General features: G+C 42.7%; 1 protein-coding gene across 2 annotated transcripts in view; it reads right to left on the bottom strand.

Annotated features, from left to right (window-relative positions):
• ADAMTS3 (ADAM metallopeptidase with thrombospondin type 1 motif 3) overlaps positions 1-12,386 on the bottom strand; it is a 192,020-nt gene that overhangs the window by 42,417 nt on the left and 137,217 nt on the right. The gene's annotated exons all lie outside the window — the stretch shown is intronic.

Here is a 12,386-nt window from a genome sequence, read left to right as displayed (position 1 = left end):
ATCATGGTACAAACACTCTGAAAGCTTGGAAATATACGACCAGCCCGGTGGTCCCCAAACTTTTTAGGGTCACACCTCCCCTTACCTCTGCCCTTGCCCCGAGAGCCGTGGCTCCTGGGGGAGGGGAATGTGGATGGGGTAAGGGGCCCAAGGCTGGGGGGCAGGGCTGGATCAGAGCTGGGAGCAGAGCAGGGCTGGATCGTGCTCCCTTCCTGCTCCCCGTGGCGGCCCCTGAACAGGAGACGCCTCAAAGTTTGGGAATCTTGGGACTAGCCAGGCTTCATGAGAATATTACAGAGAACTTCTGGTGCTGCTTGACATGAATGCATCTTAGTCTGGGCTGTGCCGAGCAAGCACGTTCAATTAAAAAATGGCAGATAAGCACCACAAATGCCTAGTTTACCACCTCTGTACTCTAAGAATAGTTTATGGTCATAATGTCAAGAATGCAACATATGACTTAAAAGTGCTGCCTTACCAGGATTTTTCCTACCATGCTACTAAGCAGCTCACATTCTCAGGAAAGGCGTCTCAATGAGAGAAAGGGTTGAAGTGCTGGATTGTCATGCGAACTCTACACTAGCTGTTGAGGAGGGAAGCAGACTCTTGACAGAGAAATGCTTAACAAAATTAGGGAAATCCAGGTACCAGTGGGACAGGGCATGGTCTCCATGACCTTGCGTTTGTGTAGTCATTTAGAGCAGTGTAAAGTGAGAGTAAAATACGCAGTGTCTTACATGCACTTTGCACAGGTGAATGACAGGTGCAAGGCAGCAGGAAAAATCAGCCCCAAGGGATTTTGTTAGCAGCTACTCCCCTGAGTAATGCAGACTACTCCCTAATATAATCCATCTAGAGCCCCCGAATCTCTGGAGTTGGAAGAGCGAAGGGTTCAGCCACAAGAGTGTCTCCTGAATGCTCAGCGGTGCCCGGCCCTTAACATGGATGACAGCAGCATCAGGGCTGCCCAAACTCTCACTGCAATGACCCCCCAGGGACTGTCTGCCAGCTGAGCACAGCGGGAGGAGAGTGAGTTCTGGTTTTGCCCCTTCTTATTCCTGGCAACCCCCCTAAACTGGGGGCTAGGAAGTGGGCCTGAGCAGAGACACTTCAAGAGCTCTACACCACAAGGGAGTTCCCCTTACACCAGGGTCCATTTCCACTGCTGGAGCAATGAAGGAGCCAGGGTGGCAGAGAGAACCAAGCCCACAGAACATCTCCATCAGTGACCACCTCCTTGCTCACTAGCTCTTTTGGCTTACAGGTCCCAGCGTGTATCCCCCGTTTCCCTGGCACTGAATTCACAAGTCTACTCTCCTTACATCTCACCTCAACAGTTTGGGCCACCTCCAAATTATCAAAGAGGTGGGTGACACCTCCCACTCCCCGACTTGCACATTCCTCCCAGGTGGAGCAAGGCTATACTGATAAGACAGGTCAGGCTCCCAAAGAACACAGGCCTATCAGTGGTATCTAACATTGCAATAACCTAACACTCCTCTTCTGTCTTCACTCGACCTGTTAGGGGGCGTGTATCTGTCTTTAACCCTCTGTTCCCCAGAACGAAGACGTGGCCTAGCACCTAGAACGCTAGATTGGGGCTCAGGACAGCTGGGATCTATTCCTGGCTCTGCCACTGGCCTGCTGGGTGACCTTGATCAAATCACTTCCCCACTCTGTGCCTCAGTTTCCCCATCTGTAAAAAGGAGGGAATGATACTGGCCTTTGCAAAGTGCTCTAAGATTGACTGATGCAAAGCACTCAATAAGAGTAAGATATTATTAACTACCAGCCCTTCATCCCTTTCTGCTGTGCACTCAGACTCAGAGTAAGTTGATTATTGGGGAAGTAATCAGGGGTTGCATTCTTCCCCTTTCTGAAGGGGACTGACTATTCGGAAGAAATTTACAAAAGTAACTGTGTTGAAGCATTCCTGCTTCTGTGCACTTACAACCAATCCCACTCTGGTTCAACCACCTGTTTCCTTTGGCAGCTTTTGTCTGATGGCTTGGGAAAACCCAGTGTTAATGACTTTCAGTTCTTGAACTGTAAAGGCTATTGGCATTTTCTCCATATCCTCAGATTCCTTTCAGATAAGATGCTGACGATCTCACACAGAAAGACATGGTTACTAATTAATAGGGTTAACTAAAGGATAGCTGGTGATTCATAAACTGATTGATACCATCATTTAGCCGCCTCAGTACAGCTCATGGCATTATTACATTTTAAAGAGGTTTTGACCTAATGTTCCTCTCCCCACCCTCCCTACTTGACAGTTATTAATCACTGAATTAATACAAAAGGCCAAAGTTGACCCTCAGTTACACCCACACAATGCCACTGGCTTCCATGAGTATAAGTGGATGAAACTGATGGCAGAACTGGGCCCACAAATATTTAACCCAAGAGTTTCCACAGTTGTGACAGATCATGCATTGTTCATAGATGAAAAACCAGTGTGAGATGACTCAGGGACTCTCACTCCCTTTACCAGGCTGGTCTAGTACTTGTACAGGACAACATTGTCCATTTTTAAAAAGCTAGCTCTGAACCTGGGAGGGCTGCACAATATAACCAAGTACATTAGCAACAGCAACCCCCGTGCATCATCAGAGGGGATGAAGATATGATTACGATGATCGGGATTAAACTTCTGCTTCTATAAGACATTCCACTTGGTTGTAAGTCTGCCCATGTGTCAAGTTCAGAGTACAATACCCCACAGTGCTGATCAAGATGTGGAATGGTGAAAAGCAAAAGCAGAGATTTTTTTCCCTAAAATATTACACAATATCTATCCATCTCGTGCTTACAAAAAGCCTGGCTGAGAGACAATATTTCAAGGATTTTTAGTTACTGAACATAAATGCCTTCCTTTTCAAATTACATAGGAGTACTTGTGGCACCTTAGAGACTAACAAATTTATTTGAGTATAAGCTTTCGTGGGCTACAGCCCACTTCATCAGATGCACAGAATGGAACATATAATAAGGAGATATATATACACACATACAGAGAACATGAAAAGGTGGGAGTTGTCCTACCAACTCTAAGAGGCTAATTAATTAAGAGAAAAAAACTTTTGTAGTGATAATCAAGGTGGCCCATTACAGACAGCTTGACAAGAAGGTGTGAGGATATTTAACATGGGGAAATAGATTCAATGTGTGTAATCGCTCAGCCATTCCCAGGCTCTATTCAAACCCAAATTGATGGTATCTAGTTTGCATATTAATTCAAGTTCAGCAGTTTCTCCTTGGAGTCTGTTTTTGAAGCTTTTCTGTTGCAAAATTGCCACCTTTAAGTCTGTTACTGAGTGACCAGAGTGGCTGAAGTGTTCTCCTACTGGTTTTTGAATGTTATGATTGTTATGAATGTTATGATTGACTGGGAACATTTCACTTCAGGACGAAATGCAGAGATAAAATTTCTCGATACTTTAAATGACTGCTTCATGGAGCAGCTGGTACAGGAACCCACAAGGGGAGAGGCAACTCTAGATTTAATCCTGAGTGGAGTGCAGGAGCTGGTCCAAGAGGTAACTATAGCAGGACCGCTTGGAAATAGTGACCATAATACAATAGCATTCAACATCCCTGTGGATGGAAGAACACAACTGCCCAACACTGTGGCATTTAATTTCAAAAGGGGGAACTATACAAAAATGAGGGGGTTAGTTAGACAAAAGTTAAAAGGTACAGTGACTAAAGTGAAATCCCTGCAAGTTGCATGGGCCCTTTTTAAAGACACCATAATAGAGGCCCAACTTCAATGTATACCCCAAATTAAGAAAAACAGTAAAAGAACTAAAAAAGAGCCACCGTGGCTTAACAACCATGTAAAAGAAGCAGTGAGAGATAAAAAGACTTCCTTTAAAAAGTGGAAGTCAAATCCTAGTGAGGCAAATAGAAAGGAGCACAAACACTGCCAACTTAAGTTCAAGAGTGTAATAAGAAAAGCCAAAGAGGAGTTTGAAGAACGGCTAGCCAAAAACTCCAAAGGTAATAACAAAATGTTTTTTAAGTACATCAGAAGCAGGAAGCCTGCTAAACAACCAGTGGGGCCCCTTGATGATCAAAATACAAAAGGAGCGCTTAAAGACGATAAAGTCATTGCGGAGAAACTAAATGGATTCTTTGCTTCAGTCTTCACGGCTGAGGATGTTAGGGAGATTCCCAAACCTGAGCTGGCTTTTGTAGGTGACAAATCTGAGGAACTGTCACAGATTGAAGTGTCACTAGAGGAGGTTTTGGAATTAATTGATAAACTCAACATTAACAAGTCACCGGGACCAGATGGCATTCACCCAAGAGTTCTGAAAGAACTCAAATGTGAAGTTGCGGAACTATTAACTAAGGTTTGTAACCTGTCCTTTAAATCGGCTTCGGTACCCAATGACTGGAAGTTAGCTAATGTAACGCCAATATTTAAAAAGGGCTCTAGGGTTGATCCTGGCAATTACAGACCGGTAAGTCTAACATCGGTACCGGGCAAATTAGTTGAAACAATAGTAAAGAATAAAATTGTCAGACACATAGAAAAACAAACTCTTGAGCAATAGTCAACATGGTTTCTGTAAAGGGAAATCGTGTCTTACTAATCTATTAGAATTCTTTGAAGGGGTCAACAAACATGTGGACAAGGGGGATCCGGTGGACATAGTGTACTTGGATTTCCAGAAAGCCTTTGACAAGGTCCCTCACCAAAGGCTCTTACGTAAATTAAGCTGTCATGGGATAAAAGGGAAGGTCCTTTCATGGATTGAGAACTGGTTAAAGGACAGGGAACAAAGGGTAGGAATTAATGGTAAATTCTCAGAATGGAGAGGGGTAACTAGTGGTATTCCCCAAGGGTCAGTCCTCGGACCAATCCTATTCAATTTATTCATAAATGATCTGGAGAAAGGGGTAAACAGTGAGGTGGCCAAGTTTGCAGATGATACTAAACTTCTCAAGATAGTTAAGACCAAAGCCAGATTGTGAAGAACTTCAAAAAGATCTCACAAAACTAAGTGATTGGGCAACAAAATGGCAAATGAAATTTAATGTGGATAAATGTAAAGTAATGTACATTGGAAAAAATAACCCCAACTATACATACAACATGATGGGGGCTAATTTAGCTACAACGAGTCAGGAAAAAGATCTTGGCGTCATCGTGGATAGTTCTCTGAAGATGTCCACGCAGTGTGCAGAGGCGGTCAAAAAGCAAACAGGATGTTAGGAATCATTAAAAAGGGGATAGAGAATAAGACTGAGAATATATTATTGCCCTTATATAAATCCATGGTACGCCCACATCTCGAATACTGTGTACAGATGTGGTCTCCTCACCTCAAAAAAGATATTCTAGCACTAGAAAAGGTTCAGAAAAGGGCAACTAAAATGATTAGGGGTTTAGAGAGGGTCCCATACGAGGAAAGATTAAAGAGGCTAGGACTCTTCAGCTTGGAAAAGAGAAGACTAAGGGGGGACATGATAGAGGTATATAAAATCATGAGTGATGTTGAGAAAGTGGATAAGGAAAAGTTATTTACTTATTCCCATAATACAAGAACTAGGGGTCACCAAATGAAATTAATAGGCAGCAGGTTTAAAACAAATAAAAGGAAGTTCTTCTTCACGCAGCGCACAGTCAACTTGTGGAACTCCTTACCTGAGGAGGTTGTGAAGGCTAGGACTATAACAATGTTTAAAAGGGGACTGGATAAATTCATGGTGGCTAAGTCCATAAATGGCTATTAGCCAGAATGGGTAAGAATGGTGTCCCTAGCCTCTGTTCGTCAGAGGATGGAGACGGATGGCAGGAGAGAGATCACTTGATCATTGCCGGTTAGATTCACTCCCTCTGGGGCACCTGGCATTGGCCACTGTCAGTAGACAGATACTGGGCTAGATGGACCTTTGGTCTGACCCGGTACGGCCTTTCTTATGTTCTTATGATTCCTGATGTCAGATTTGTGGCCATTTACTCTTTTGTGTAGAGACTGTCCGGTTTGGCCAATGTATATGGCAGAGGGGCATTGCTGGCACATGATGGCATATATCACATTGGTAGATGTGCAGGTGAACGAGCCTCTGATTGTGTGGCTGATGTGATTAAGTCCTATGATGATGTCACTTGACTAGATATGTGGACAGAATTGGCATCGAGCTTTGTTGCAAGGATAGGTTCCTGGGTTAGTGTTTTTGTTCTGAGGTGTATGGTTGCTGGTGAGTATTTGCTTCAGGTTGGGGGGGCTGTCTGTAAGTGAGAACAGGTCTGTCTCCCAAGGTCTGTGAGAGCGAGAGATCATCTTTCAGGATAGGTTGTAGATCTCTGATGATGTGCTGGAGAGGGTTTTAGTTGGGGGCTGAAGGTGACAGCAAGTGGTGTTCTGTTATTTTCTTTGTTGGGCCTGTCCTGTAGTAGGTGACTTCTGGGTACGCCTCTGGCTCTGTCAATCTGTTTCTTCACTTCAGCAGGTGGGTACTGTCGTTTTAAGAACACTTGATAGAGATCCTGTAGGTGTTTGTCTCTGTCTGAGGGATTGGAGCAAATGCGGTTGTATCTTAGAGCTTGGCTGTAGACAATGAATTGTGTCGTGTGTCCTGGATGGAAGCTGGAGGCATGTAGGTAAGTAAAGCGGTCAGTAGGTTTCCGATATAGGGTGGTGTTTATGTGACCATTGCTTATTACCACAGTGGTGTCCAGGAAATGGACCGCTTGTGTGGATTGGTCTAGGCTGAGGTTGATGGTGGGATGGAAGTTGTTGAAATCATGGTGGAATTCCTCAAGGGCTTCTTTTCCATGGGTCCAGATGGTGGAGATGTCATCAATGTAGCACAAGTAGAGTAGGGGAGTTAGGGGACGAGAGCTAAGGAAGCGTTGCTCTAAGTTAGCCATAAAAATATTGGCATACTGTGGGGCAATGTGAGTATCCATAGCAGTGCCACTGACTTCAGTGTCAAGTATCAGAGGGGGAGCCCTGTTAGTCTGGATCTGTAAAAGCAGCAAAGAGTTCTGTGGCACCTTATAGACTAACCGACGTTTTGGAGCATGAGCTTTCGTGGGTGAATACCCACTTCGTCGGATGCATGTAGTGGAAATTTGCAGGGGCAGGTATATATATATACACAAGCAAGAAGCAAGCTAGAGATAACGAGGTTAGTTCAATCAGGGAGGATGAGGCCCTCTTCTAGCAGTTGAGGTGTGAAAACCAAGGGAGGAGAAACTGGTTCTGTAGTGGGCAAGCCATTCATAGTCTTTGTTTAATCCTGAGCTGATGGTGTCAAATTTGTAGATGAACTGAACTCAGCAGTTTCTCTTTGACGTCTGGTCCTGAAGTTTTTTTGCTGCAGGATGGCTACCTTTAGATCTGCTATTGTGTGTCCAGGGAGACTGAAGTGTTCTCCTACAGGTTTTTGTATATTGCCATTCCTAATATCTGATTTGTGTCCATTTATCCTTTTCCATAGGGACTGTCCAGTTTGTCCGATGTCCTAACCAGATCAGCCACAAACTGGACAGTCCCTACGGAAAAGGATAAATGGACACAAATCAGATATTAGGAATGGCAATATACAAAACCTGTAGGAAAACACTTCAATCTCCTTGGACACTCAATAGCAGATCTAAAGGACCTAGCAAAATCTTGACTTCAAAGACAAGACTATTTAAAAACGATTCCTATGTTATAATACAGTAGAGAGTCACAATATTTTGTATTATTTACGTAAAACTTTATGCCAACGGTAAACATTTTAGTTTAGATGTATTCTGTATTAGAAGTATATTACCAGCAGATGGAGCTATCTCCATTACAGAAAACATGAAACTTGAAACTGTTTTAGGATATTAAAATCTGTTTACAAAAAGTTAAATATGTTTGGTTTAGAACTAAAAGTCAATGTTCTGAAGGCATCTCAAATTAATATTTATTATGGAAAACAACAGAACAGAGATTATTTTCTGGAGTTCATTTGTGCCAACAATGCACTGCTATGATTGTTGCTGTAAACAAAAAGAATAAAATGAAGAGATTCCTTAAAACACTTTATATTTAATAATTAACTTCACAATATCATCTAACTAGCAGCTGAAATTAAGATGCAGAGGAGATGCCAAGGTCTAAAAATGCAACATATCAACATTTCAAGAATCCACATCTGGTAACATAACCAGAATAAAAGTCAATCACCCGTCAGGCAAGTTCACATTAAGGGTACCTAAACCACTTGATGGTAAAAATGAACCCAGGCAAGCATTGTAGGTTCTGCTAAGATAAGGAAACTTTTTGTTACTCTCAGGAGACCCAAATCCTAATTTGGTCATACATTCGGCAAACTCTTCCTAGTTCTTATGATGCATTTCTCTGCATCACAAAATACCCACATACGTCAGCATGACAGGGAGTTGGTCCTCAGGAGAAGTTTGGGATTGGAATTTCAAAACAGTTTCAGCTCCGGTACATTGGCAGAGCTGTGAGGGAAAGCTTGGATTGTACCTGCCTGCCTGATGTCTGGCTTTACCCATTCACTACCACTAGACCTGACTTTCACAGGCAGCGAATGTATACAAAATTCCATATAAAGGAATGAGTGCTGAACGGAATACTACCCTTTATCTCGGGAGCAAGTGGGCAAGAGAACATATCAAGGGGACTTGTCCTCCATGCCGGGATGCTGATCCAAAGAGGGAAAGGTAGAACTGAAAGTATTTATTGGGCAGGGGCTGGAAGTATTGGGCAGTAACTAAGGGAGAGATGCTTTAGGTTGGGGGACCCCCTCCTGCAAGGATATCAAGCACTGAAAGAACACAGGCTACCATCCCGGTTCTGATTTAGTTACATGGGCTCCTGCGACATGTTGCTAGTCTCCAGAACCCAAGGTAATCCAGGTTTTCCCAACCACTGATCTGTAGGTACAAACTTAGAAAGACGATTGTCCTATCTTATAAATAAAAGGGCAGAAGAGCTGCAAGCGTACATGACTGTCTCAACACAAAGCAAGTAGATGACAGAAAATTTCAAATACATCTGATAACAGGAATATTATTTATTCTTTAAAACCTATGTACTGAAGTGTGGGAAACTGTCCAATGAGGTGTCAAAAGGATTAATTACCCTTTTTAAGCCTGGTTTTAATTACTTCTATATTATCTGATTATTATTTTTTTTTAAAATACATTAAATTCAAGGTTGTCCCTTTTCCACTGTAACACTACAAGCTGTGGTGAAACCTGACAGTGAAGGAATCATCAGTAAGGGCAAAATAATAATTCAAAGAGACATAAGGCGGGATTTTCAAACACATTCAGTGTTGATCAGTTCCCAATGACTTAGGAACAGAGCTGGACCCACTGACAATCCCAACTCTAGAAATGAGAAAAAGTATTTGCGCAGGAGATACAATTAAACTGAGCACAGAAAAAAGTCCTTGCTAATACATCTATGGAACAGTAACCAAAAGTTATTCAGGAGGAAGGAGATACTCAGAATGCAGCAAAGCTGATAAGGACCCAGAGTTGATCATTACCACCAAAATGGGGAAATTGGCGCAAAAAAATGTCCATGTGATTTTGGTCAGAGGACACAGAAGGTCACATCATGGACAAAGGAGTTAGCAGTGCAAAAAATGTGCAAAATAATATAAATCCAGACAAGTCAAAATCTACTCAAAGGTTGCTCCCTACAACTTGAAACCCTGCACGTATATCATTCTGATCTGAGTTACTTTAATACAGTGATACTTATCTTAAGTAACCAAGCACAGAGTAGCAAGTATCAGTTGCCTAATAGAGAAGGCCTCTAATCACATATCAAACAAAATTGTATTGAAAACCTTAAGCTACTTAAAGGGCTTACTTAAGATAACTGCATTTGTTGGTTGGTGGAAGTGATCATTAACGAAGGTTTCTCTGTTCTGTATTTCATTAACTACAAAACAAACTCTTACTCATTTCAATATCTAAAATGTACCGGATGCCCTAAAGATCTCTTTCCCCTTGTTAACAGGGTTCTCCTATGTGGTGTGGCGGGAGAGTTCAGCAATGTAAACCAAGCTTCCCCCTTCATAACATTTCTGAGACATACTATAATATCAACAAAGAATTAATTATGAAGCATTTGGAGCACTGACCAAATCACAAATTCTTGCCAAAAAGCATTAAACAAACTAAAGTTAGTGAAACAGCTAATATGGACCATATTTCTCCTCGTTCAAAAAGCCACTTCCTAGGGTATGTGCAAGATCGTAAGGTCCGTAAAGTTAAATCAATTACCAGTGTGCTTGGCAGAATATCTGTTAAAGGCTGTCACACAATACATCCTTCAGCATAGCGCCTAGTCTTGCTTTCCATGTCAGTCTCATGTTTATATGCAGCAATCACCCATTCAGGTGCTGTGCAGTGTCTGGATCCAATGGGCCTTGGATCAGCCCCTACCTGCATGAGTGCCCTAGGAGGGAAGAGCTTCCTCTTGCTTTCTCTCCCTGTTCCACAAAGCAAGGCAGTACAACACCATCAACTCTCTGCGGGACAGGGAGGGTGGCCAATTCACTCCTGCACCAGACAGCACACTATGGGCCCAGGAAGGTGTGGTCTGAAGGTTAAAAGGTGTGACCCTCATCCCCAGCCAGTAAGTCTGTAAATTGCTGTCTGCAGCGGACAGTGGCTAGGGTGAACAATGCAGCGTGTCAAAGGAGCAGGAAGAAACACTTCATCATGTAGCTACGACTGCCCACACTGAGCGTCCAGACCCTATATAATTCTGCTCTACTCACTCCCACACTCTAATTATGGCTCCTACCGTGGGGGGGGGGGAGGGGCGGGGTGATTTTGCCAGTCAAAGGTAGCAAAGACAATGGAACCAGTCCAATTAAAATATTTTGCAAGTGTGTCCAGTTTTAACTTTTAAACACTTAATGAGGACCACACATGCAATATGGGCCTGATTCTTCTCTCACTCTGTTTACATATACTGTATGTAATCCCATTGGCTTCTGCGGATTTGTACCAGTGTAAGAGAGAGAAGAATCTGGCTTAAAGGCCTTCAATACAAATTTTGTACCGATTTTTGATGAGTATACTATTATATAAGAAATAAGAATATTAAGAATTATTTACTATGAGAGAATATTAATACATTCAGTGGGAGATTTGGGTGTTCAGTGCCTCTAAAAACCAGGCTGTATAATACTTGCCACCGCTAACATAGTGAGTCGATGGCAGAGCCTGGATTAGAACCTAGAGACCAAGTTCTCTGCATTGACTTTACACCAGCAGATAATTTGGCCCCAGAGCTTTTGGCTCCCAGGCCTGCGCCCAAGGACACTTTTTTCTGAACACATCTATTCCTGAGAGATTTCCAGTCTAGTTTCTAAGCAAAGAAGTTTGTATACATTTCAGATAAACATCCAACCTTCTAAAGGTTCCTTTAGCTGAACTGAACCTTCAGACCCTTGGGCATTATTGGTCGTGGGGCCCACTACTGAAGTCTGTTGATTCCCCTCCTGCGGAGGGAAGGCTCCCAACCATTTTATAAGCAAGCTGTGGTCAGGCCTTACTCAGATAAACATTTTTGAACTCTAATCACATCACCAATTCTTTCCTTCACTTGCACTTCCCATTTTTTAGGAGGGTCACTGGAAAGGTGGTTAGAGGAGTGGATTTCACGGTTTCTTTGATCTCATCTCAATTCTATTCACATCTGAGTATTAAAGTGATGGCCAAATTCATCTTTAGGGTAAGGCAGGTGCAGCTCCATTAAATCAATGAGGTTGTGCTTGTTTATTCCAATAGGGAAGATGCATTTTTCATAGGGCTAGAATGGTTCACGATCATAACCTGCCACCTGTTAAACAGAACACTCATTTGTTTAACATGTTTTATTGGGTTTTCCTTTAAAGATGCATTGCTGGAAAGGACTTGTAGAGACAGGTATAGTCATCATGACCTATGGTAAATAAGCTAAATGAATCCTTACAATATTTATGGTAGTCCTATGAATGCGCTTAATCGTGCTAGTTGTCAAAACCTGGATTCCTCTTTGGACAGGTCAAAAGGGCACAGGATGGAGGATTTTCATAATTATTAATCTTATTCCATTTTTAAAAATGGCTATTTTCCTCCTAGATAAATTGATAGTAAAACCCGAGGGAAAATCCGGAGGTCCTTCGCTAGCTCTTACTCAGACAAAGCCCAACTGAAGTCAGTGGGAACTTTTCCGAGGCTCTGCATTGGCACAGGGCACTTCCTGCGTGAACTGATTTGTGGAATCAGAGCCCAATTCGTTATTTTGTGCATAGCAGACAGCTGCACGCAGGATCGATTTTCAGCAAGGGCCAAAGCTCAGAAATTCGTGGATACTTGGCCGAAAAGGCAAATGCCGGTAGAAAAGTTTGTG

The sequence above is a fragment of the Mauremys reevesii genome, linkage group 5 (assembly GCF_016161935.1).
Source record: "Mauremys reevesii isolate NIE-2019 linkage group 5, ASM1616193v1, whole genome shotgun sequence".
Lineage (NCBI taxonomy): Eukaryota > Metazoa > Chordata > Testudines > Geoemydidae > Mauremys > Mauremys reevesii.
The sequence above is the reverse complement of the archived record's forward strand: the minus strand, read 5'-3'. Positions and strand labels throughout refer to the sequence as shown.